Source organism: Macaca fascicularis, chromosome 3, assembly GCF_037993035.2.
Source record: "Macaca fascicularis isolate 582-1 chromosome 3, T2T-MFA8v1.1".
NCBI classification, from domain to species: domain Eukaryota; kingdom Metazoa; phylum Chordata; class Mammalia; order Primates; family Cercopithecidae; genus Macaca; species Macaca fascicularis.
In genome coordinates, this window is record NC_088377.1 from 107,762,024 (window position 1) to 107,785,503 (window position 23,480).

The 23,480-nt window shown below is 41.0% G+C and overlaps 1 long non-coding RNA gene across 1 annotated transcript in view; it reads left to right on the plus strand.

Moving 5' to 3' along the window:
- Positions 1-6,983: 6,983 nt before the first annotated feature.
- The window catches only part of LOC107129241 (uncharacterized), a 30,486-nt gene continuing 13,989 nt past the window's right edge, over positions 6,984-23,480 (plus strand). Inside the window, exon 1 of the long non-coding RNA XR_001489544.4 lies at positions 6,984-7,167. This is a non-coding gene — a long non-coding RNA (uncharacterized lncRNA). The remainder of the gene's footprint in view (positions 7,168-23,480) is intronic.

Consider the following 23,480-nt stretch of genomic DNA (forward strand, 5'->3'; position numbering starts at 1 on the left):
TCCAGCTCCTGCAGCACCTGCAGCCGTGGCCGTGCACAGCTCCTAAAATACACATGGCTTCTCCAGCACCTGCAGCATGTGCAGCCTCTCCAGCAGCCAGCTCCTGTAGCACTTGGGGCTTCTCCAGCTCTCAGCTCCTGCAGTGCATGGCAGCCAGCACCATCCAGTGGCTTATAGCTTCTCTGGGTTACTCTTTCGGTCAGTTTTGTAGTAAGTGTCTCATGTACAACAATGCCCTCTGAAAAACTGTCTCTGGCACCCTAGATGATGAATTTCCAGAAACTTCCAGAGGGCATATTTCCAGAAGATTCCACCAGTACAGCACTACAGTGATCTCTATTATTTGGTGAACCATGTCCATGCACTCTCCAATAAGATCTGTATCTCAGGCCTGAGGCAGGGGTTGGAAGTGGGTCTTTCTTGAGAGTTCTCTCTCACCCCTAGGGCTGGTAATTGCTCCTTATCTCTGTTCTTTCTGCATTCTTTAGATTTCTCTTTGCTTCTTACTAGCCAATCCCTTGTTATCCCTGTAATAAACATTTGTTATATTAAACTTTTCCTATGCAAATTATTACATGATTTTGCTCTTCTGATTGGACTGATATAATACCCAAGAAAAATGCATGTGTCCACCAATAGACATGTCCAAGAATGGTCATAGAAGCTTTATTCATAATAGTCCCAAACTAGAAACCACCCAAATGTCCACCAACAGCAGAATGGATACATTGCTGTATATTCATACAATGGAATACTACCCGGCAATACAAAGGAGGGAACTACTTGTAGAAAAATCTCATAGACAGTATTAGGTGAAGTAAGCCAGATGCAAAAGGATATATACTGTAAGACTTCATTTATATGAAGAGATACAATTTGAGAAGAGATACAACAACTCTATGTCAATGGTAGATGGAATAGTGGTTACATCTAGGGACAGGGATGTATATTGACTAAGAAGGGACACAAGAGATCTTTTTGGGTTATGTGATGTTATGTTTTGATCAAAGGTTGTTACATAGGTATATATTTATGCAAAAAGGTCATCAATTTGTGTATTTCATATTATGTCCTAATTTTAAAAACAAAACTTCAAAAAGTAACATAAATTAAAGGTCACAGAAAAGAGCTTTGGGTGCAGAGCTGTGTAGACAAGAGCTGCCCTAACAGATTCCCTTGGTCCTTTCCATCTCAACAACACGAATATGGTACTTTACAACCTCTCTGAGGTCAATGACTGTAAAAAAAAGTCTCTGTAGAGTTCAGGGGAGATGCTGAGGGAGGCAATGAGAAACCGAGTGATTTTTCTCATGCACATAGCACAGTTGGTGCTGGAAATGGAAATGCCTCAGCCTCCTACCCTAAGCCAGTGTACTTTCTGCACATCATGTGGCCTTTCAGAAGGCTTCTTTCTAAAGATGGTTGAAATGGGTAATGGAGTGTTTTATAGAATATGGCAGAGAGTTTCATACAAGGGAAGCCAACAGAATGATTTTTGAAATAAAATCCTGTCGCAGTTGGTTGGCACTGACATGAATTTTTTAAAATAATGTCTTCCTGACTACAGTGAGAAAGACTGCAGGGGAGTTGGTGGAAGGGGGAACCTGTGCCAATCTGGGGGCTGTATGAAGTTGTTTCACTTCAAAACAGAGCAGAAATATGAGAAATCAAAATAGTTTATCCCTTGTTCCCTGTCTTCCTACTCTTCTTGGGCAGGATTCAAAGGGGAAAAAGCTCAGCAGTGAAGCAATCTCCAGGGACTGGTATTGGGATGAGTGACTGCCAGGAAGACAGATAAATAATTCTCACCTCAGAAATCCTGGTGGTTCTTCCTGAACACATGAGAAAACGGGCTCCCTATGCATGCATAGAAAAGTCAAGATTTCTTGAGCTTGGGGTAAGATTCTCAGCCCTGGGCATCACTGCAAGGGAGCCATTTAGTTCCTGTTTACTCTGCAGTTTTTACCCCCAGACTGAAGGAGTTCGCTCAGGACCCAGACTATCAATCTATTGATTTGGGGAGAGGAGGCAGTAAAAGTCATTTATCCCTTCTCTGTAATCCTTTAACTGTACTTTTCTCTTGACGTTTGTTTCAGTTGTTAATCTATTGCCTTGCAGCTCCAAACCGGCCTTTTTGTCTTGCTTTGTGATCCTGAAGCTAGAATCTGGGCTGTGGGGGGCGGGCGGGGTAGAATCTGGGCCATGGGTGGAGGGGGGGGGTCTGCCAATAGAGGGCGCTGCAGGGAGCCTGCAAAGCTAAAGGCAGGGAAGGGACACTTTCCGTTTCCCACACAAGCGTGAGCAGATTGGAGTGTGGAGGGTCGCAGGAGCGTTCATTTCAGTGGTGACAGCTCTCATGGTGCTGTGACGAGCACTCTGGCAGCCTGTTTCTTCTTTCCCGCAGCAGCCACGCCCTGTCTTCCAGAGTCTTTCCTTACTTACCCTTCCTTCAGTCAAGGGTGGTAGCAGCCTTCTGTAATTTCTACCTCAATTATATCTTAAACTTTTCCTTTATGCTTTTTGGGAGTTAATCATCCTTTGTCTAGTTGTCAATTCTTTATACTGGATTTCCTCTGCTTAAATTTACTAATGAATCCCAGTGAAGAAAAGCCTGGGACCCAATAGCTTCACTGCTGAATTCTACCAAACATTTAAAGAACCACTAATACCAATCCTGCTTAAGCTAATGCAAAAAATAGAGAAGGAGGGCACTTCCGAACTCATTCTAAGTGGCCAATATTACTCTGATACTAAAACCAGACAAAGATACATTTTTTAAAAACCACAAAACACTACAGGCCAATACCTATGAATATTGCTGCAAAAATCCTCAACAAAATAATAGCAAACCAAATTCAATATATTAGAAAAATCATTTGTCATGACCAAGTGGGATTTATCCCCAGGATGCAAGGTTGTTCGACATACACAAATCAATCAATATGATATATCAACAGAATGAAGGACAAAAACCATATTTCAATTGATGCTGAAAAATTATTTGATAAAATTCAACATCCCTTCATGATAAAAAGTCCTCAAAAAAACTGGAGATAAAATATACCTCAACATAATAAAAGCCATATGTGACAGATCAACAGCTATATTATATTAAATGGGGAAAAACAAAACCTTTTCTCTAAGATCTAGAACATGACAAGGATACCCACGTTCATCACTGTTATTCAAAGTAATACTGGAAGTCCTAGCTAGAGCAATCAGATAAGAGAAAGAAAGGGCATCCAAATTGGAAAGGAAAAAGTCAAATTGTCCTTGTTTGCAGATGATGTGATCTTATATTTGGAAAAACTTTAAGACTTCACAAAACTATTGAAACTGATAAATTCAGTAAAGCTGCAGGATATAAAATCAACATACAAAATGCCAATAATGAAAAATCTGAAAAAGTAATTTTTCTTTTCTTTTTTTTTTGAGACAGAGTCTCTGTTGCCCATGCTGGAGTACAGTGACGCAATCTCGGCTCACTACAACCTCTGCCTCCTGACTTTAAACAATTCTTGTGCCTCAGCCTCCTGACTAGCTGTGATTACAGGTATGTGCCACCACGCCTGGCTAATTTTTTTGCATCTGTAGTGGAGACAGGGTTTCACCATGTTAGCCAGGCTTATCTTGAACTCCTGACCTCAGGTGATCTGCCTAACTCAGCCTCCCAAGGTGCTGGGATTGCAAGCATGAGCCACTGCGCCAGGCCTCCATTTTCAGTAGTCACAAAATTAAATACCTAGGAATTAACCAAAGAAGTGAAAGATCTGTATAATGAAAACTGTAAAACACTGATGAAAGAAATTGAAGAGGACACTCCAAAATAGAAAAATATTCCATGTTCATGGATAGGAATAATCGATATTGTTAAAATGTCCATACTACTACAGATTTAATGCAATCCCTATCAAAATGCCAATGACATTCTTCACAGAAATAGAAATAAACTAAAATTTATATGGAACCACAAAAGACCCATGGCCAAAGCCATCCTAAGCAAAAAGAACAAAACTAGAGGAATCACATTACCTAAGTAACCAAAACAGCATGTAACTTGCATAAAAACAGACACATAGACCAATGAAACAGAATAGAAAACCCAGAAACAAATTCAGACACCTACAGTGAACTTATTTTCAACAAGGGTGGCAAGAACGTATACTGGGGAAAAGTCAATCTCTTCAATGGTGCTAAGAAAATGGTGCTAAGAAAACTGGATATCCATATGCAGAAGAATGAAACTAGACCCCTATCTCAAACCATATACAAAACTCAAATCAAGATGGATTAGACACTTAAATCTAAGATCCCAAGTTATGAAACTACTACAAAAAAACATTGAGGAAACTCTCCAGGACATTGGGCAAAAGTTTCTTGAGTAATACTCCACAAGCACAGGCAACCAAAGCAAAAATGGACAAATGGGATCACATCAAATTAAAAAGTTTCTGTACTGCAAAGGAAACAACAAAGAGACAACCTACAGAATGGGAGAAAATATTTGCAAGTTACCTATCTGACAAGGGGTTAATAACCAGAATATAAAAGGAGCTCAAACAACTCTCTAGGAAAAAAATCTAATCCAATTTTCAAACGGGCAAAAGATCTGAATAGACATTTCTCAAAAGACACGCAAATGGCAGACAGGTATATGAAAAAGTGCTCAACATCATTGATCATCAGAGAAATGCAAATCAAAACTACAATGAGATGTCATCTCACCCCAGTTAAAATGGCTTATATCCAAAAGACAGGCAGTAACAAATGCTGGCAAAGATACGGAGAAAAGCAAATCCTTGTATACTGTTGGTGGGAATGTAAATTAGTACAGCCACTATGAAGAAAAGTTTGGAGATTCCTCAAAAAACTAAAAATAGAGTTACCATAGGATCCAGCAATCCCGCTGCTGGGTGGGTATATACCCAAAAGAAAGGAAATTAGTATATCAAAGAGAGACATCTGCACTCTCATGTTTTTTGAAGCACTGTTTACAATAGCCAAGATTTTGGAAGCAACCTGAGTCCATCAACAGATGAATGGATAAAATGTGGTACTTATGTACAATGGAGTACTATTCAGCCATAATAAAGGATGAGATCCTGTCATTTCCAACAACATGAATTTAACTGGAGATCATTATGTTAAGTGAAATAAGCCAATCATAGAAAGACAAACATTGCGTGTTCTCACTTATTTGTGGGATCTGAACATCAAAACAATTGAACTCATGGAGATAGAGAGTGGAAGGATGGTTACCAGAGGCTGGGAAGGGTAGTGCTTGGGATGGAGATCAGGGGGTGGGAATGGTTAATGGGTACGAAAAAATAGAAAGAATGAATAAGACCCACTATTTGATAACACAACAGGGTGACTATAGCCAATAATAATTTAATCATACATTTAAAAAAATCTAAAAGAGTGTAATTGGACTGTTTGTAACACAACGGATAAATCCTTGGGATGGGTACCCCATTCTCCATTATGTGATTATCACACGTTGCATGCCTGTATCAAAACATCTCGTGTACCCCATGAATATATACAGCTACTATGTACCCCTAAATTAAAAACTTAAAAAATTTAAAAGATTACGAATGGTGCCTATCTCTTACTTCATCTCTACCCGACACAATGCTTGGCGTGTCTAACTTGCGCTTGGTTGCTTGTTCATGTGTCCCATGGCCCCTCAAGGACCTTCTGTGCTTTTGGCTCCCAGAGAAGCAGCCCTCCAGCTGGGGTATGCAAGAATGGGTGTATCTCAGAGAATTAGTTTCCATATCCCAGACTTCCACATGTGCTTTTTCCTAGTAAGATTGGCCTGAGAAGATGCCTGCAGGGAGATACCATGAGAAAGGTTCTCCTTGCCCAGCTTGCTTTCTGTGTTCAAAAATAAGTATACCTCTCCTGATTTTATGCTGCGTTGTCTAAAGTTGTCATATTTATGTTGTGCTGAATAATTTCTTCATAATTTTAATGATAACCCAATCCAGAAGAAACATTTTAATATCTAAAACCTTAAGATCATAGGAAATTTAAAAAATCATTTTGATTTATATTATTGCTACACAGAATTGTAATAGAATGATAACATATTTTTAAGCATGAGGTCCCTTAAAATGAGATAATATTGGGGAAATGAAATATGAGTTCCAGGAAAAAAGTTCTATAAAAAGATCATTCATACGGCCGGGCGCGGTGGCTCAAGCCTGTAATCCCAGCACTTTGGGAGGCCGAGGTGGGTGGATCACGAGGTCAGGAGATCGAGACCATCCTGGCTAACACGTGAAACCCCGTCTCTACTAAAAAAATACAAAAATTATCCGGGAGCGGTGGCGGGCGCCTGTAGTCCCAGCTACTCGGGAGGCTGAGGCAGGAGAATGGCGTGAACCCGGGAGGTGGAGCTTGCAGTGAGCTGAGATCCGGCCACTGCACTCCAGCCTGGGGGACAAAGCGAGACTCCGTCTCAAAAAAAAAAAAAAAAAGAAAAGGAAGACACATTTTGGCCGGGCGCAGTGGCTCACGTCTGTAATCCCAGCACTTTGGGAGGCTGAGGCGGGTGGATCACAAGGTCAGGAAATCGAGACCATCCTGGCTAAAACGGTGAAACCCCGTCTCTACTAAAAATACAAAAAATTAGCCGGGCGCGGAGGCGGGCGCCTGTGGTCCCAGCTACTCCGGAGGCTGAGGCAGGAGAATGGCGTCGGCCCGGGAGGCGGAGCTTGCAGTGAGCCGAGATCGCGCCACTGCACTCCAGCCTGGGCGACAGATCGAGACTCCGTCTCAAAAAAAAAAAAAAGATCATTCATGTATTTAAAATTTTTAGACGATAAATACATCTTGCTATCTATATCCCTTTGGATAAAGGAAAAATATAATTGGTGTCTATATTCCTTTGGCCATATAGAAATGCATTCATTAGCATTTTGTTGTAAAGTGTCAATATTGACTATGTGCCATAATTACATCTTTGCAACTATTTTAACACAGGAAGGGAAACTTGAAGTCTCATCTGAAGAAGATTCAAGAGGATATGTAGTTTTCTAAAATTGTTTTAGGAGATATGAGAGTAAACAATATTGCCTCACTATGATAAACCATAAATGAATGATGACTAGATGAATGAATAAGCAAACCAGAAATTGAAAGCAAGAAATCCCTTCTAGGGTAAGTAAAACCACTATGGGTTGCATGACGTTTATCCAATGCCTTCGTGTCTTTGCATCTCAATTGCTCCTCTGTAAAAAGGAGACGGTGATAACTGTTTGTGAGCCTTACATGAGGTCATGCATGTAAATGTGCTTTGCACCTAGCAGGTCCTCTGTGTTTGCCGAAGTACTAGGTGGCAATGCAATTTAGGTATATCCATCTCTTCCTGTCCTAAGGGATGCTGGTACCACAAGTAAAACAAATTGGGTTCTGTGGCTGCATACCATGACAGGTCTTGATTACATGAAGGACCTTACTGAACACCCTTCCATCCTAACAAAAGTATTTGATCATTGCACTTGGATGAGTTCCCACTTTACTCCCACAAATGTGATTTGTGTCAACTTTACCTTACAAGCGATGTGTTTGTGGACATTTCATCTTTAGAATCTATTAAAGCGGTCATTGTCAAGTATTTATTTAAAGTCAATAGAACCACTATGTATTATATAACATATAAAACACAGGCAGCATAGCTTCATGCCAAAGTGGTTACTGAATCTACTCTTCTGTAAATGTACAATACTGACTGATCTCCCAGCCAACTGAATTACCAGCTGACCAGTACACACACAAGAAGTGATTTCTTTACAATAGTTGATGACAGGCCTCTGTCACCAAACTGTATTGGAAGTTGGCCTGGCATTTAATAAGCAATGGTGACCAATTAAGGAAGTGAAATGCTTGTGCAAAGTGCCCAATAATATTATAAGATTTTTGCCCATTACTGAGACATCAGTGATGTCTCAGAAGAGAAAGTGACTCTGGTTACAAAGTGGAACCAGGCTATGCTAAATTAGAGCTGCTTCTATACTAAGGCTACCAGTCATCTTTAACATCAAGAGTGCTCACTGAGCTCTTCAGACATTTACCCTAAAACAAGAGATGAATTTTAAAATGAGTCTTTCGATGCTCTCTGGAGAGTAAACCCTCAAGCTATATTCCTATAAAAATTAAGAATCTCATTCCAGACCCCAATTAAACTAAAAAATATATCTATTTTAGAGCGAGACATAAAAAATCAAGTTTCTACAATGTGCCAGCCACTGGCTAAGTGTTTTCCCAGATGCTGTCTCATTACTCTTCACAGCACCATTGTGGGGTAGGCAGCATTCCTTCCATTTCACAGATGAAAACACTGAGGTTCAGGGAGGTTCAACTTGGGACCAAGGCTTGAGTCGTTTACCTGAAGCAAAACCCACATTCTTTTCCTTTCACCTTATTAACTCTAGTCTTGGCTCAAAAAGGTGAATGCTCTGAAAAGTAAGGGTTATGGAAGTGAGATTAGCACTCATATTACAATGGAAGTGTCCATCGGCGTGGTTCTCAATCTTGGCTACACATTGGAATTGCCAGTGTTCCAGGGTTTGCACACCTTGCTTGTAAGAAATCTTAGGGCAGTGTTTATCGACCTATGGCAGGCTTCAGAACCACCTGGAGGTGTGTTACAACAGATTGTCAGCCCCTGTCCTCAAAGTTTCTGATTCTGTCTTTCTGGGGTTGGCCTAAGAATCCATATTTCTAACAAATTTCCTGTGGTTCCAGGTTGGGGACCTCACTTTGTGAACCACTGGCATAGGGCAATGTCTTGCAAAGTGCAGTCCTGTCCCAGAGTATCCAGGTTGGAATTACTTAGGGACTCAAATGCAGGTTCTTGGCCCTGGCCCACATCTATAGGATCAGATCTCAGGGGGTAGGGACCAGGGATCTGCCTCATAAACAAGTGTTCCAGGTGATTCTTCCACTTGCTGAAGCATAAGAACTGTCATCCAATGGGTCTTTGAACTCTTTCATCTCATATACAGCCCAGTTTTTAAATACTGTCACATTTTGAATGACAACTGCACAGCAGAGCTGCACTTACAATTGACCATTAGCTGCTGTTGTGACTTGCTTCTGGTATTTAAAATGCCTATAAGGGATCTCTTAGCCCATGCTTCATAAATAAAGCCGAAAAAAGAAATATTTATTCATTGATTTTTTTTTTTAAACTCTCCAGTTGTCAAGTTTCCGACTCATCAGGGCGAAAGACTGATTAGTGGTTGTTTCACGCTTCCCCACACAAGTGAAATCAGGAGGAGAAAAGCATTCTATAAAAGAGTTTATTTCCCTTCCTCTTCGCCTCTCCTGCCTCCTCATTTACCCTCAGCTATTCAGTTTCATCATCCCTTGTGCGAAATAGCTCTGACTGAGTTTAAAGGGGTTGGGCGGCTTGGAGAGCCCTGCCCTCCCTGCTCATGCATCTGGGAAGCTGGATCACCACGGGGACTTCCCCCAAGCTGGAAAAGGTCGACTAAAGCCCCATTCAGAGGTGGAGGGCGGGAAGCCAGGCCCAGCCTCGGATGTGCCCTGAAGAGGTGCAGGTGCTTCCCGCTGGCCTCCTCCCCTCAGCTGTGGGCTCCCAAGTGAAGCTGGCTGCCAAGAGGAGTATTTATAGCTGCTTTTGCTGGCCAGTTCCTGCCCGGTTCTCACAAGGCTGCCGTCAGATCCCAGCACGACTGGCTGACAAGACAAGGGGAGGATGGGAGGCCTGAAGAGGCATGGCCCAGCTGTCCTCCCTAAAGAGTTGCAGATGGTCAGGCCCCTTGATCTGAAGTTAGAAATATGATGCGGTTAACAGGAGGAAGACATGAAGGTCATGAGAAGAGATTTCTCCCTGTTCTTCCATGGCTCCAAATCTGCTGTTGGCCCAAGAGAACCCACCAGAGAGAGGTCTGTGCTGTCATATGCAGAGCTGATTTGTAATCACTCTGCTCGTAATGTGGAAAAGTCTAGAAGCTCCCTCAGTCCCTGCTCCTAATGCCAACCCTTCCCAAAGGCCCTTTAAACTGAAACCAGCATCATTGTCCAAATTCTTCAGGTGAACCTGTCTGCAGAAACAATGGCCCTTTCTCTTTCTCATCCTCTCACTTAGGCCTCTGGGTTAGAGAAGACGACTGATCTAACAGCTCTCCTTGTGACATGCGGACAGACCCAGAGCTCGCTCTGGTGACAGCAAATGCACACCTTGTGGGGATGTCCAATTGTTGGCTTAGTGGAAGGGTCCCCGGGTCCCCAAACTCACAAAAAAGAATATTGGGGAGCCCATGAATTACCTTATTGGTTTTCCACATGGGTAGGCTCCATACAGAGCACAGCTCATCAGCTGAAACCTCCAAGGTGAAATCATTAAATCTCCAGGGGAAAACCAACAAAACAGCAAGTGTTCCGGAAAGGGTTTCACTTCCTAACTGGCAGTGAGCCTGAGATCAAAACCTGTTACTCAGTGACAGATGAAATTCCTGCAAGAGGCACAATCCATGCTATTGTTCTGTCTGAGGCCCTTATTTCCCCCAGGGTTGTTGCAAGTGGCCAAGGCAGAGGCTCCCCAGCGGCCGATGGGACATTTTCTCCATGGGTTTGTGTAGTGTGTCTGCAAAGAGTCCATGGTCCCTGGAATCCTCATGATGGGCACAATTTCAGAAAATTCATTTCTGAAAGCAGAAGAGAATTTATATTTTCTTTTTATTTATTTATTTATTTTAAACAGGGAAATAGGCAAAAGTAGAAGCACGCATGGTTAGAAGTGATCAAAGTCAGGGTAATGGCTAGAGCCAGGCAAACAAGAATAGTCCTCACCAATCCTGCTCATGCCCTCTCAAGCTGCCTTGCACAGTGCTGTGTGCTTTCCATATGTTATTTAGTCCTCACAATAGCCCAATGAGGAAGGTGCAGGTACCCTCGCTCCTTTGTAGCAGAGGAAACTGAGGCCTAGAGAAGTTAAAGGTCTTGCTCTTTGTCCTAGGATGAGGATGGCAGATTTGGGATTCAAACCCACTCCCTCTGCAGGGATCCTTTAAAGCCCCGAGCGTGACTCTCTGTGGAGAGACAGGCCCACTGGCTCTGGGCTTCTCCAAGAACTCATCAGGCTGTGGTGGTCTCTGGCTTCCTAACATCACACAGACGTGGAGAAAGCAGGGGAGTGGGACTCAGCACCCCCCGAGGGTCAGTTTATGGGGACAGCCTCTTGGGCTGGACATCACCTTCAGCTGGACCTCAGCTCCTTCTCTGGCCCAGAGCTTGTTCAATTGGGTTATTTTTGTGGCACTTCATGTAGATCAAAATCCTGGTGGCTCCAGCCAAGTGGAAGTGTCTTTGCCTGGCTCTCAGGTGATGGGGGCAGGAGGGAGCTGCATGCAGGAAAAGGAGCTGGTATGTGCCAGCTACCATGACAGCCAGCAATGCTGTGCTGTTGTCCTGCCATCCATGTGCAGTTGCGTTTCTCCGATGGCTCCTGGTGGGAGGAACTGAATATGTACAGTGTGCAAAGGGCATAGCAGTGGCGGAAGTTATGTTTCTTGTAATTGGAGATCTTTGTGGTCTGGAATGGTCATTTTGTGTGTTTTCCCATCAGATAGGATAGATTGCTTTAACGTTCCGCCACACCCAGAGACAGCTTTTCCTTCCTGGACTCCCCGTGGTCTTTCATTTTCCAAGTTGCTTAGATGGGATTTTCACTTATGTCTTGCTTGTTTACTGTTATAGTTCTAAGGTCCAGCACATTTCCTGGCATACAGTGGGTGCTTAATTAATACCTATTGAATTGATTGATAAAATGAATGCCTGATTGAATAAGTGAATCAGTTACCAATTAATCTTGGGTCCTTGATTCCAGAACATATCAAAGAACATGATACTAGGATTTTCTCTGGGTCTTTAAGAAGGAATGTCACTTTTCGAGTTGTTGGGAATCATGTCAGTTTGGGTCCTGCAAGAAGCAGATGGTAGAACAGAGTTGTTCCAGGAGATTTATTGGGGTAAACACCCGTGAAAGATGAGGAGGAAGCAGCATTAGGAAAGGAAGATCACTATGCAGATCTGACACTGGCAAAAACTGGGGAAAGACAGGCAGGAGCGAGCGGATGGAAGGAGGAAGCCTCAGATTGAAGCACACTGGCTGTCCCCAGGGCATGCTGGAGCCGCTGGAGCCATCAGATTTTTTATTGCCAGGGAAGGGGGTAGGGGTGAGCCAGGTGTCACAATGGTTGTTGCTATTTCTTCTCCAAGTGATGTCTTCTCATCCCGTGTTCCTTCCGTCCAGGGGGCAAGTGTGTCTCCATCACTCCTATTTCTTCCTGGGAACACTGCCAAGTCCTCCTCATTGTCATGACGGCAACCCAGGACACCCTGCCTCTCTCAGCCTTGCCTCATTTTCTCTTTTTAACCCCTTTCTCAATGTCTCAAACTCAGTAAGCCCAAAGTCACTGCAATGTGTTCCTTTCCCTGAAAATGTTCTAAAATTCCAACTCTGTCAAAGGCATCATCAGGTCCTTTGTCAGATCAGCATCCAGCATTCCTTTACACGCTCCCCCGTAGTTCCTCTGCTGATAGCTCAGCCACTCCACAATCCCCACCTCCAACCCCAGGTATTTGGGAAAGAGATCTTTAAGACTTGACTCCTGTCCTTGAGGCCCAACTTGCAGACCAGGCCTGCCTTCAGGGCCTAACAGGACAGGTACACAACATTCCAGTTGTAGCCAGAGAGAGTATTCGGTTTTTAGTGGCTGAGTAAACAGCCCAGATGAGGAGGCCTGTGTTATTAGCTGGGAGAAACACATTTGTTGTCTTGACTTCTTGCATCTGGCAGTTGCTGTGCTGTGTAAAGAATCATGTTTACTTAACATCAGTCACTTTCCCTTGAAAACTGCTGGTTCCAACTCAGAACCTTTCAGTCCTGGGGTGTGAATTTGAAGATGTGTGGTAGGCACTTCCTCTCACTGCAATCTTTTTACCCATCATTGTTGCAATGAGCACCATTGCCCTCTTCATCACTCATTCATTCATTTGGGTTTTATTCGTTCCACAAGTACTTACAGAGAACATTTACCCAGAAAGGGCCATATGGGGAGTGGGTAGGAGCGTAGGAGCATGGACTATCCAGCCAAATCCCAGGGTGGCCAAATCCCAGCCAAATCCCATGGTCTAGGATTTGGGACCTGCTGACTAAAGAAAGAAAAGTCAAGTTTTTAAAGAATTAAAGCTAGTTTTATTCAAAAGTCTTATGGAGGCCTGTAGGCCAGGAGCACATCTGTCACTGCTCCGAAGCAATATTGCAGTTCACAGTTTATATACAGGTGGTGAAGCTGCAGTATGTGCAAATTCACATCAAAGTTGGGGTGTAAGAGTACATCTGGTTATAGGTTACTAAAGCCCATTTGGTTATACATTGTAGAAGCATAATCACTAACCCCATCAGATGTTATTTTATGCGTAGGAAAAGGCAAGGACTGGGGCATTTTATTTTAAGGAATATAGTGACTCAGGCAAGAGATGTGGGGGGCCATGTGTTCTATCCTGTTTTGTCTTCGAAGCATCTTTTGGAGAGCGGCACAGAGTCAGGGGCTTGTGAAATTATGCTGGCAAGCAGAAATGAGCAAACTTCACTTCCTACATTTGTGACTTTGTCTCACAGACTGCAATTGAATTACTTTAGCTCTTCCCCATCTCAATTTTCTCATCTGTAAATGGGGTAATTAGAATATCCAACACAGAGATTAATGAGGATTAAAATAGTTCAACGGTGCCTGGCACATGGTAAGGGCAATTGAAGGGATATGGAGTCAGAAAATTGAATCCACACTCTCAAGGAAGTCCAATAGGGTGGGAAAGAATGATGCACAAACAGTCTGACACAGGCTGCTGTGAGCTGTGGCCAGGGTAAACCTAGAATTTATCCAATCTGGGACACTGGAGATAGGAAGGGAATACTAAAATAATACAAATTACGGAGTTTTTGAAACTAGGAATTGACTAACAAATTAATTCCAGCATAGTGGTAAACTACAAACAGTTACATTAAAAATATAAAAATAAAACTCTTTTTAAAGGTAGAAAATAACATTTTATATTTAGAAAAAAATTTTATTAAAAATATTTTAATGTCAAATATACTAAATATTAAAATATAAAATTTAAATAAATTTTACTATATAATTTAATATATATTTTAACATTCTATTTTTAAAATAGAATATTAAAGCATAATTTTTAAATGAATAATTTTAAATTAAGAAAATATAAGTAGAATACTTATTAGTATATAGTCACATAGTATAATAAATTTCTTAGTCATATCTACCTGTAATGCAGTATGTCACTAGCATATTTGAAGAATGTTATTTCAGTGTCTTTTTGCTTTTAATTTTTCTATTTTTAAAATTCTTTTTCTAAGCCACATTCTGAAAACAAGTTTTTAATTTTTTAAATAAAACTGTCTGCCATATTATTTACAGTTGTATTTTATGATTAATAAACTTGAAATTGACCTTTTTTGTGGTGCAAAATATTTTTAGTTGGGAAAATAGGAAAATACTCTCTCTACAGATGCTGCATTATTTAGTAAGCTAAGAGTATATGCGGCTAAATGGGGAGTATTCTCAATTTTAACATTTTTATATTGAATTGTGTTAATATTTCAGCCTGAAAAAGTTCACAAGGTATGTATTTGCCCCCCATTTATCTTTATTCAACAGATATTTTTACAAGATACCCCATCCCATCAGACATTACAAAATATGGCTTGTCAGATAATTTCTACTTAAGATGATTCTTTTGAACGTTTCACCAAAGTTAAATGTTGTAAAATTGCAGGCCTTTTAATTATATTCCATTTCAGTGTAGAATGTAAATTGATCCAATTAAAAGTAGCAACTTCATCAAAAGATCCTTCCCACAAGTCAAGGTAGAACATACTTCTGAGCTCCCACAGTTTAATTTGGTCATTTCCCCCCTTGGTCTGGTGGAGACAATTTCAAATTGTCCCTGAGTAAGCTTGCTTTAGATAATTATAATTCATAAAAAACTCCACAACTTGAAAGTTTTTGTACTCCATTTATTGAATAATTAAAATATTCCAACTAATTTTCATCAAAATGCAGCCAACATTTAAAGAATTATTTCAAAAGGCGTACGCTGATTTGCAAAGTAGTTATTTAAAGGCTCAAATGTTTCTAAAATCAGATTACTGATGAGCAACAGAAAATGTGTACTGCCAAGCTGAAGTTTCTTTTGTTATTGTTGATGCATGGGGTTTTTTCGTTTGATTGATACTGGTGTTTTATTGGGGTGTAGGGGGTGGTTGGATACTTCATATAAGCTCTGCCACAAGAATTTCATACTATAGTTACTTTACATGTAGAAATATTTGTAATTTTTGATGATGATAGTTTCTATTTCCTTTAGTGGAATATCAATCACAGTGGATTGGACACATTTATGAACTGTGTGCCCACAATCATTTCCAAGTTCTGGTGTGTTCCTTTATGAATTTAGTAAGAATGTTATTTTTCCATGAACCTGTGCTCCCCCCAAATTTTGTATTCCTATTACTACTATAAAAACACATCTTCAATATTGACCTTTTGAACAATATTGAACTTTTGAACTGAATTTATAACAGCGTTTCCAACAATGTGAGATGTTTTACCTGAGAATAAGCTTCCAAAAGTTTTACTTTGATTTCATGAATTGTATGAAAAAAATCTTCATGGAAACTAGCTGATAATCTGAAGTATCTGAGGATTCTAATATCAAAGAGCTTCATACAGCTATGTGGCAGCTCTTTTGCTAATGTAGACATCACATGTGCAGCTATCAGTTCACTTTTTGTGTGTACGGACTTGGAATAAGAATAGTCAAAATTAATTTAAAGAATTATTGTTTGATCTAGATGAAAAGTCATGCTTCACGGATGATATGTAAACACACCTTCTGCAGCTGCACAAGTGAAACTGTTGTTTAGGGGCACAGCCTTCTTAAAACAGCTCTGATGTGTGAGGTAGAAGCTGGTGCTTCTTTAGTAGATTAGGGTCTGGTTTTCATATGCTTAGTGATGTCACCAAGAACCCCCATGTGGGATAGTAAATGTCATCAAACATTTTGTGCAAGTTACATATTGATCAGATTTCTTATTACATGGAAATTCAGTACTTAGTTTTTCATTTAACATGCACTTTTTTGTTTTATTCAGCTGCTGCTGAAAACATTTATTACCAAATAAAAATGTCACCAAATAATAAAATAGTTGAGATTTTATCCCGTTTTATAAATGAAAGAGAGTATTCCGTTTTCTCATTATACACTTATCACAGGGCTTGTAATTCCCACACAATTTACACAGGCACCAACTGTATAATTTCTTTTCATTTTCTTGACTGTACTGACTGGAAGCCTGGTAGCTTTGTGCGACTTTCAGGCCACTAAACTGGCCAAGACACAACTGGTGGGCATACCAAATTTCTGGCAGGAGCAGCAGTGTGGAATCCATCTCCCACCACCTTCCAAGACTAGGAGTTATATATACTTCATTTTATCAGCAGTAAGCCCTTGAAAGGGAAATGTTAGCTTTCCCATATTTCAGCTTCATCTAGAAAAGCTCAATAAAAAAGACAAGTTATTGCTGATCATCTTTCAGATTTAGGCATGCATTAAAGTGAGAACTTTGTTCCCTGCTCATGCACCTTACATATTTGCAGACCAGACCATGGTAGAAGCTGGAAGGACAAAGTGGACATCTACCAAACTTACTCCAATTATTTTAATGCAATCTTCACTAACAGTATTATATAGAAAAATAAAACATGTGGGACAAGTGCTAAAAACTGCATAGGACACCAAGCATATATTGGAAGTATTTCAGGAGAAGCAGTGCATATGATCTTTTTGGCTATGGGAGAGCTCAGGATGCTGTTCCTTGGGAAGGGAACCTAGCAACAAGAGAAGAAAGCATGGGGGAGTTTCTCAGGACAGGATATACCTGAGCAGAACCTTAAAAGATGGGTTGGAAATTGTCAGGTAAAGTAAAAAGCTTCTGCACAGCAAAAGAATCGACAAAATGAAAAAGCAACCTATGGAATGGAAGAAAATATTTGCAAATCATATATACTGATAAAGAGTTCATATCCAATGTAAATTAGAGTGTGCCTACAACTCAATAATGAAATAAGAAAATCTGATTAAAAAATGGGCAAAGAAAATGAATAGACATTTTCTCAAAAAGACATACACTTGACCAATAGATGTATGAAAATATGCTCAATAATCACATCACTAATTATCAGAGTTATGCAAATTAAAACAACAGTGAGCTATTACCTCATGCTAGTTAGGATGGGTATTACCAAAAAAGCAAATGAGAAGTGTTGGCAAGGATGTGGAGAAGAGAAAAACTTTATACACTGTTGATGGAAATGTAAATTAGTACAGCCATCATGGAAAACTGCATAGAGGTTCCTCAAGATTTAAAAAATAGGATTGTCATATGATCTAACAATTCCACTTCTGGATACAGATCCAAACGAAATGAAATCAGTAGGTCCAAGAGATATCTGCACCTTTCCCATGTTCATTGCTACATTACTTAAAATAGCCAAGACATAAAAGCAACCTAAATGTCCATTGACAGATGAATGGACAACGAAAATGTATATACCCACAATGGAATATTATTCAGTCTTAAGAAAGAAGGAAATTCCGCCATATGTGACAACATGGATGAACCTGGAAGACATTATGCTAAGTGAAGTAAGCCAGACGCAGAAAGACAACTGCATGATACCACTTGTTTAAGAAACCTAAAATAGTCAAACTCATAGAAACAGAATAGAGTGGTGGTGGTTAGGCACTGGGGAGAGGAGGAAATGGAGAGGTACTAGTATAAAGTTTCAGTTATGTGAGATGAATAGGTCCCAGGGACTTGCTGTACAGCACAGTGCCTAGAGTTTATAATGTATACTTTAAAATTTGCTTGTGAATTTAAGTTCCTTATAGATGCTGGATATTAGACCTTGGTCAGATATACAGTTTGCAAAAATTTTCTCCCATTCTGTAGGTTGTCTGTTCACTGTGTTGATAGTTTTCTTTGCTGTGCAGAAGCTATTTAGCTTAATTAGATCCTATTTGTCAATTTTTGCTTTGTTGAAATTGCTTGTGGTGTCTTCATTATGAAATCTTTGCCTCAGAAATACCATTCGACCCAGCAATCCCATTACTGTGTATAGACCCAAAGGAATATAAGTCGTTCTATTATAAAGACATATGCACCTGTACATTCACTGTTCACAATAGCAAAAACACAGGAACAACTTAAATGCCTGTCAATGATAGACTAGATTAAAATGTGGTACATACACACCATGGAATACTATGCAGTCTTAAAAAGGAATGACAGCATGTCCTTTCAGGGACATGAATGGAGCTGGAGGCCATTATCCTTAGTAAACTAACACAGGAACAGAAAATCAAATACCACATGTTCTCACTTGTAAGTGGGAGCTGAATGATGAGGACACATGGACAGGAGGAGGGGAAAAACAGGCACTGGGACCTATTGGAGGGTGGAGGGTGGGAGGAGGAAGAGGACAAGGAAAAATAATGCATAGTAGGCTTAATACCTGGGTGATGAAATAATCTGCACAACTTGCACATGTGACCCTGAACTTAAATTTTAAAAAATGGCTAAGGGGTAGATTTTTAGTGTTCTTATGACACAAAAAAAATAAGAAATGATGATGGGAGAAACCTTTTCGATGTGATGGATATTTATGGTACAGATTGTGGTGATGGTTTCATGGATGTATACTTACCTCCAAACTCACCAAGTTGTACACATTACTTATGTACAGCTTTTTGTATGTCAGTACCTTAGTAAAGTTGATTTTTAAAAAATGTATGAAAAGCAGAAATGATTTCTCTGTACAAGCCTTTTATTTACCTAATTTAGTTCTCACCAAAAAACCCTGTGGCTGGATAATATTATTACTCTCATTTTACATAGTAGGAACAAGCTTTAGAGATGTTAAGGAATTTGCCTGAGTTCAGCCACCTAAGGATTGGTGAGGTTAGAATTCAACACAAGTCTGCAACTCCAGAGTCCGGGCATGCCAGGCGGGTCCACTAGACTGTGTTCTGCCTAGGCAGTGGCTCAGCTTGAGAGACTGCAGGTACGTTAGGAAACTGCAAGTCATTCTGGCAGAAGCAGGGGTTGGGTGGAGCTGATAAAGGATGCTGCTGCAGGCAGATGGAGGCCAGGCTAACTTGAATTGAGTCCCATATCACACCTGCTGGTCTCCATGAAGCCCATCCAGGTGAGAGCAACCTACGCTCACTTCTCTCCCTACCTCTCTACCCACAGTGCATGTTGTGTACAGGTGAGCTTTAGATGTGGCTAAATAAATACAATTAAGTGATTTACCGAATACTGTCTTGTCTCAGTCTCTCACGATTTTATGTGTGTGCATTTGGTCTCAAGCAAATTTTAAGATTCTTTAAGGTGGAGACTGATGTTACTATAGACTTCTTAATAACTACCCCCCTTGGTGCTGAGCCTACAGAAAATGTTCAGAAAAACATTTATTGATGGAGGGTTGTCAATAAATGGCTTTTGGATTAGATTCTATTTATTTTTCTAAAATCTCAAGTGTTTAAAAATTGGACTTGAGCTTGAACTTGCTTTTATTTCCCTTTTGACACCCACCAGCTTCGTGCTGTCCCTCCAGCTTTGCTCTGTGTTTGTTTGTGCCTGGTGCTTCTGTTTGAGCTGCTTGACCTTGCCTTATGGTTACACTTCCCACCTCCTTTCTCGCTGCATCTAAGAGGCTCGTTTTCTTCCAGACATTCAGGGTTGAGTGGGTGCAGGTGGGCAGGCAGGTGATTCTTTAATGGTTCATTGGCCATTCACATTGGTGTGTTGCTTGATTTTAATCAGTTGATTAACCTTCACTGGTTTTGGTAAATCTGCCCAGATCTACCTGGGACTAGAACTCTGGAAGTACGTTAACCACATGTGGCTATTTACATTGACCTGAGTTAAAATTGAATAAAATTTAAAATTCAGTTCCTTGGTCACACTAGTCACATTTCAAGTACTTCTAGCCACATGTGGCTAGTAGCTACTCCACTGGACAGCATAGATTTGGAATATTTCCACCATTGTAGAATGATTTGGGCTGAGAATATTGAATAAATTAACAAATTCTAGGGCAAAACTGAGCAATATAAAATAGAGTTTTGATAAAGCACTCTTATTTTGACTTATTTATTATTCCTCGTAATATTAGCAGAATTTCCAAGGATAAAATTACATTGTAGAACTTATTATATAATCATTTGTTTAAATATCTATGACTTCTAACAAATCTATGTGCTCTTTAAGCATAAGGAACATTTTATCTCTCCGTCTCTGGAGTTGTGTCTGGCATAGAAAGAGCTCAAAAATATTTAGAGAATAAATACATAAGTGCTTAGAAACCTTGTTTAATTTTCTTTATTGCAAACTATAGCTATTAGTGTCACATATTATCCTCTGAGATCTACCTTTTTTAACCTATTCTTACTAGTCTTAATGTATTTTTTGAGAATATAAAAGAAAGGAAACATTCAAAAATTACGTACAAATCTGTTTAAATGAAAAGAAGAGAAATCTATGGTGAAGACCCAGAAGGAAAAGCCCCCTAGGGGGCCCATGTGGGATCAGCAGAGTCATGACTCTGGGGCAATGTGACACTTACTTGACTTTCTTGTGGAGTTGGCAGGAGACAGCATGGGGCATCATGACTTGATGGCCACAGGTGTCCTATCCTTCCCAAGGAAGGCGGTACAGACACGGAAAGCCGGCTTCCTGTCCCTTTCCTGTCCCTGGAGGGGCCCTCTGCCAGAACCCTGGGATGCTTATCTGGGCTCTGCAGATCTTTGGAATGAGGTCATCCAGGAAGTTGAATCCCTTTGATGCAATTATCTCTGCATCCTTGGCCTTTTGTTCTCATGGAGAGTAACCGGTGACCCTTGTGCTTCTTACGTGGTTATAACAGCTGTTGTGAGGTGGGTGCCAGATGCACATCCCTGGGTGGGTGGACACGTCCTTCCCAGCTGTCAGGATGGGTCCAATGTATGTAGGTGCCTCCCTGCTCCCATCATAACACTGCTGTGAACCTGCAAAGGAGATGGGAGGACAAAGGAGAACGTGATCTGTGGTGGATGATCTTACACACATATTTATACACACATGTTCATCACGACAAAGCCCAGCAGTTTTGCTCTTTAATTCATCTCAGTTGACAACCAGTTATACCAGTTCAAGGATTCATTCTTTCCTGAATGAGTAGTGGTGGGTAACTTTTTGGAATAGCACAGTCCTAAATCTGTCTATCCTTTCACATCTTTCAGTATACGCTTCCTAATTGTATACGTATACTTTGCAATCTTTCCTGCCCAATAGAAGTTCTCCTATGTGGCAGACCCAAATATCCACAATTTGGGTCCCCTTTCCTACACAGATCTCCTCTCCTTAAAACTGGTTTGGCGTAACCTGTCTTTGTGCTTTTGTGAGCAGGAAAATCATCTCTCCCTGGGGTTACAATGAGTCATTATGTGGAGGGGGTGGAAGGGCTTGAAATAGTCAGTTGGGCGGGGGGGGGTCCTGTGGCTGTTGCAGAAGTCTGGTCAAATGACCAGGCTTGTGAAGTTTGCTTTTTGATTTTGAGTTCTTTTTTTTTTGGTGAAATAACTCATTTAGGTTCTGTTAGATTCTGGAATTCTCTTTCTTCTCATTCTTCCCCCTGTGTTTTTCTATTTTTCATTTTCCAGTTGATTACTGAAATGTCCTATGAGCAGTCAGGTGGCATTTGCTGGCAGGAACAGGAATTGAAGGGCTGAGCATTTTTGTACCTGAGGTTGAGCTCATGAAGCAGCTGGCAGTTCTTTGCCGTCAGGGAGTGATGACAGCATTTCTCTAGAAAGAGACAAGACTGCTATTGTGTATGTATGTGCTTTAATATTGCTCACCTATGTAATCCATAGTGGATCATGGTACACATTTGCCGGGTTTTTTTGGTTACCTAGTGTCCATTCTCCTTTTTTCTGGCTAGTAATTTCTCAATTTTCATTCAGGTATTGTATTAGTCAAGGTCTAGGAAGGAAACAGGTGGCAAATCACATAGTCTAACGAAGGGGCTCATTACAGAGATATGGGTAGAATGAAGACTGTCCATTTGTTCAGGCTGCTATCACAAAATACCATAAACCGGGTAGCCTGTAGACAACGGATTTTTTTTTTTTCCTTAGAGACAGAGTCTCACTCTGTTGCCCAGGCTGGAGTCAGCAGTATGATCTCAGCTCACTGCAACCTCTGCCTCCAGGATTCAAGCAATCCTCCCACCTTAGCCTCCCAAGTAGCTGGGACTACAAGTGTATGCCACCACACCTAGCTAACCTTTGTATTTAAATGTTTTGTTGTTGTTGTTGTAGATTCAGGGTCTCTCTGTGTTGCCAAGGCTGGTCTCGAACTCATGGCCTCAAATGATCTTCCCACCTCAGCCTCCCAAAGCACTGGTATTAGAAGCATGAGCCATCACATCCAGCCCAGAAATTTATTTCTCACAGTTCTGGAGGTCTGGAAGTTTAAGATCAAGGCACCAGGAGATTTGGTGTCTGGTGAGGATCTACTTCCTCATAGACAGCCATCTTCTCACTCTAACCTTACATGACAGAAGGGGTGAGGGGTCTCTCTAGAGACTTTTTTATAAGGACACCAATCCCACTGATGAAGGTTCTACCCTATGATCTAATCATCTCCCAAAGTCTCCCTCTCCTAATACCATTGCCTTGGAGGTGAAGATTTCAATATATGAATTTTGGAGAGACACAAACATTCAGACCATAGCAAGGACCAGCAAGAAATGCTGGAGCAGCTAGGGATTGGCAAGAGGAGGGAGCTGTTACCGCCTCTGGACCAGATGGGGTAAGGGAAGGAATTATGTTACCAAAGCCTGGCAAGAGCTGGAGCTGGAAGGGTGGCCCAAATGGAGTTGCCCCCCTAGAGGAACACAGCCACTGTCAGAACCACAGCAAGGCAAGCAACCAGCTGGGAAAACAGTTGTCCTGATCCAGTTCTCTCTCCACCCTCTGATCTTCTGTTGGTATGCCCAAGATCAAATTCAACTAGAAGTCAGAAAGCAAAAAGCTGGAGTGATACATTCTGAAGAGTTAGCCCCTTAAGGCAGAGAGTGGAGCGAAGGTGAAAGTCAAACAGAGCACAGGTATCATGCCTCTTCTACCAGCCTACATGCTCTGGGAGGAGATCTCGCTGCATAAGCATAGTCCTAGGTTCTGATGAGCTGATCTTCAATCAACATACTTCATCCCCTGGCCACAGCACTTGGTTTAGAACACACAAACCAATTCAGACCAATGAATCAAGAGAGACTCTTTCCAGAGACTGTTGGAGAAAAAGATGTTTC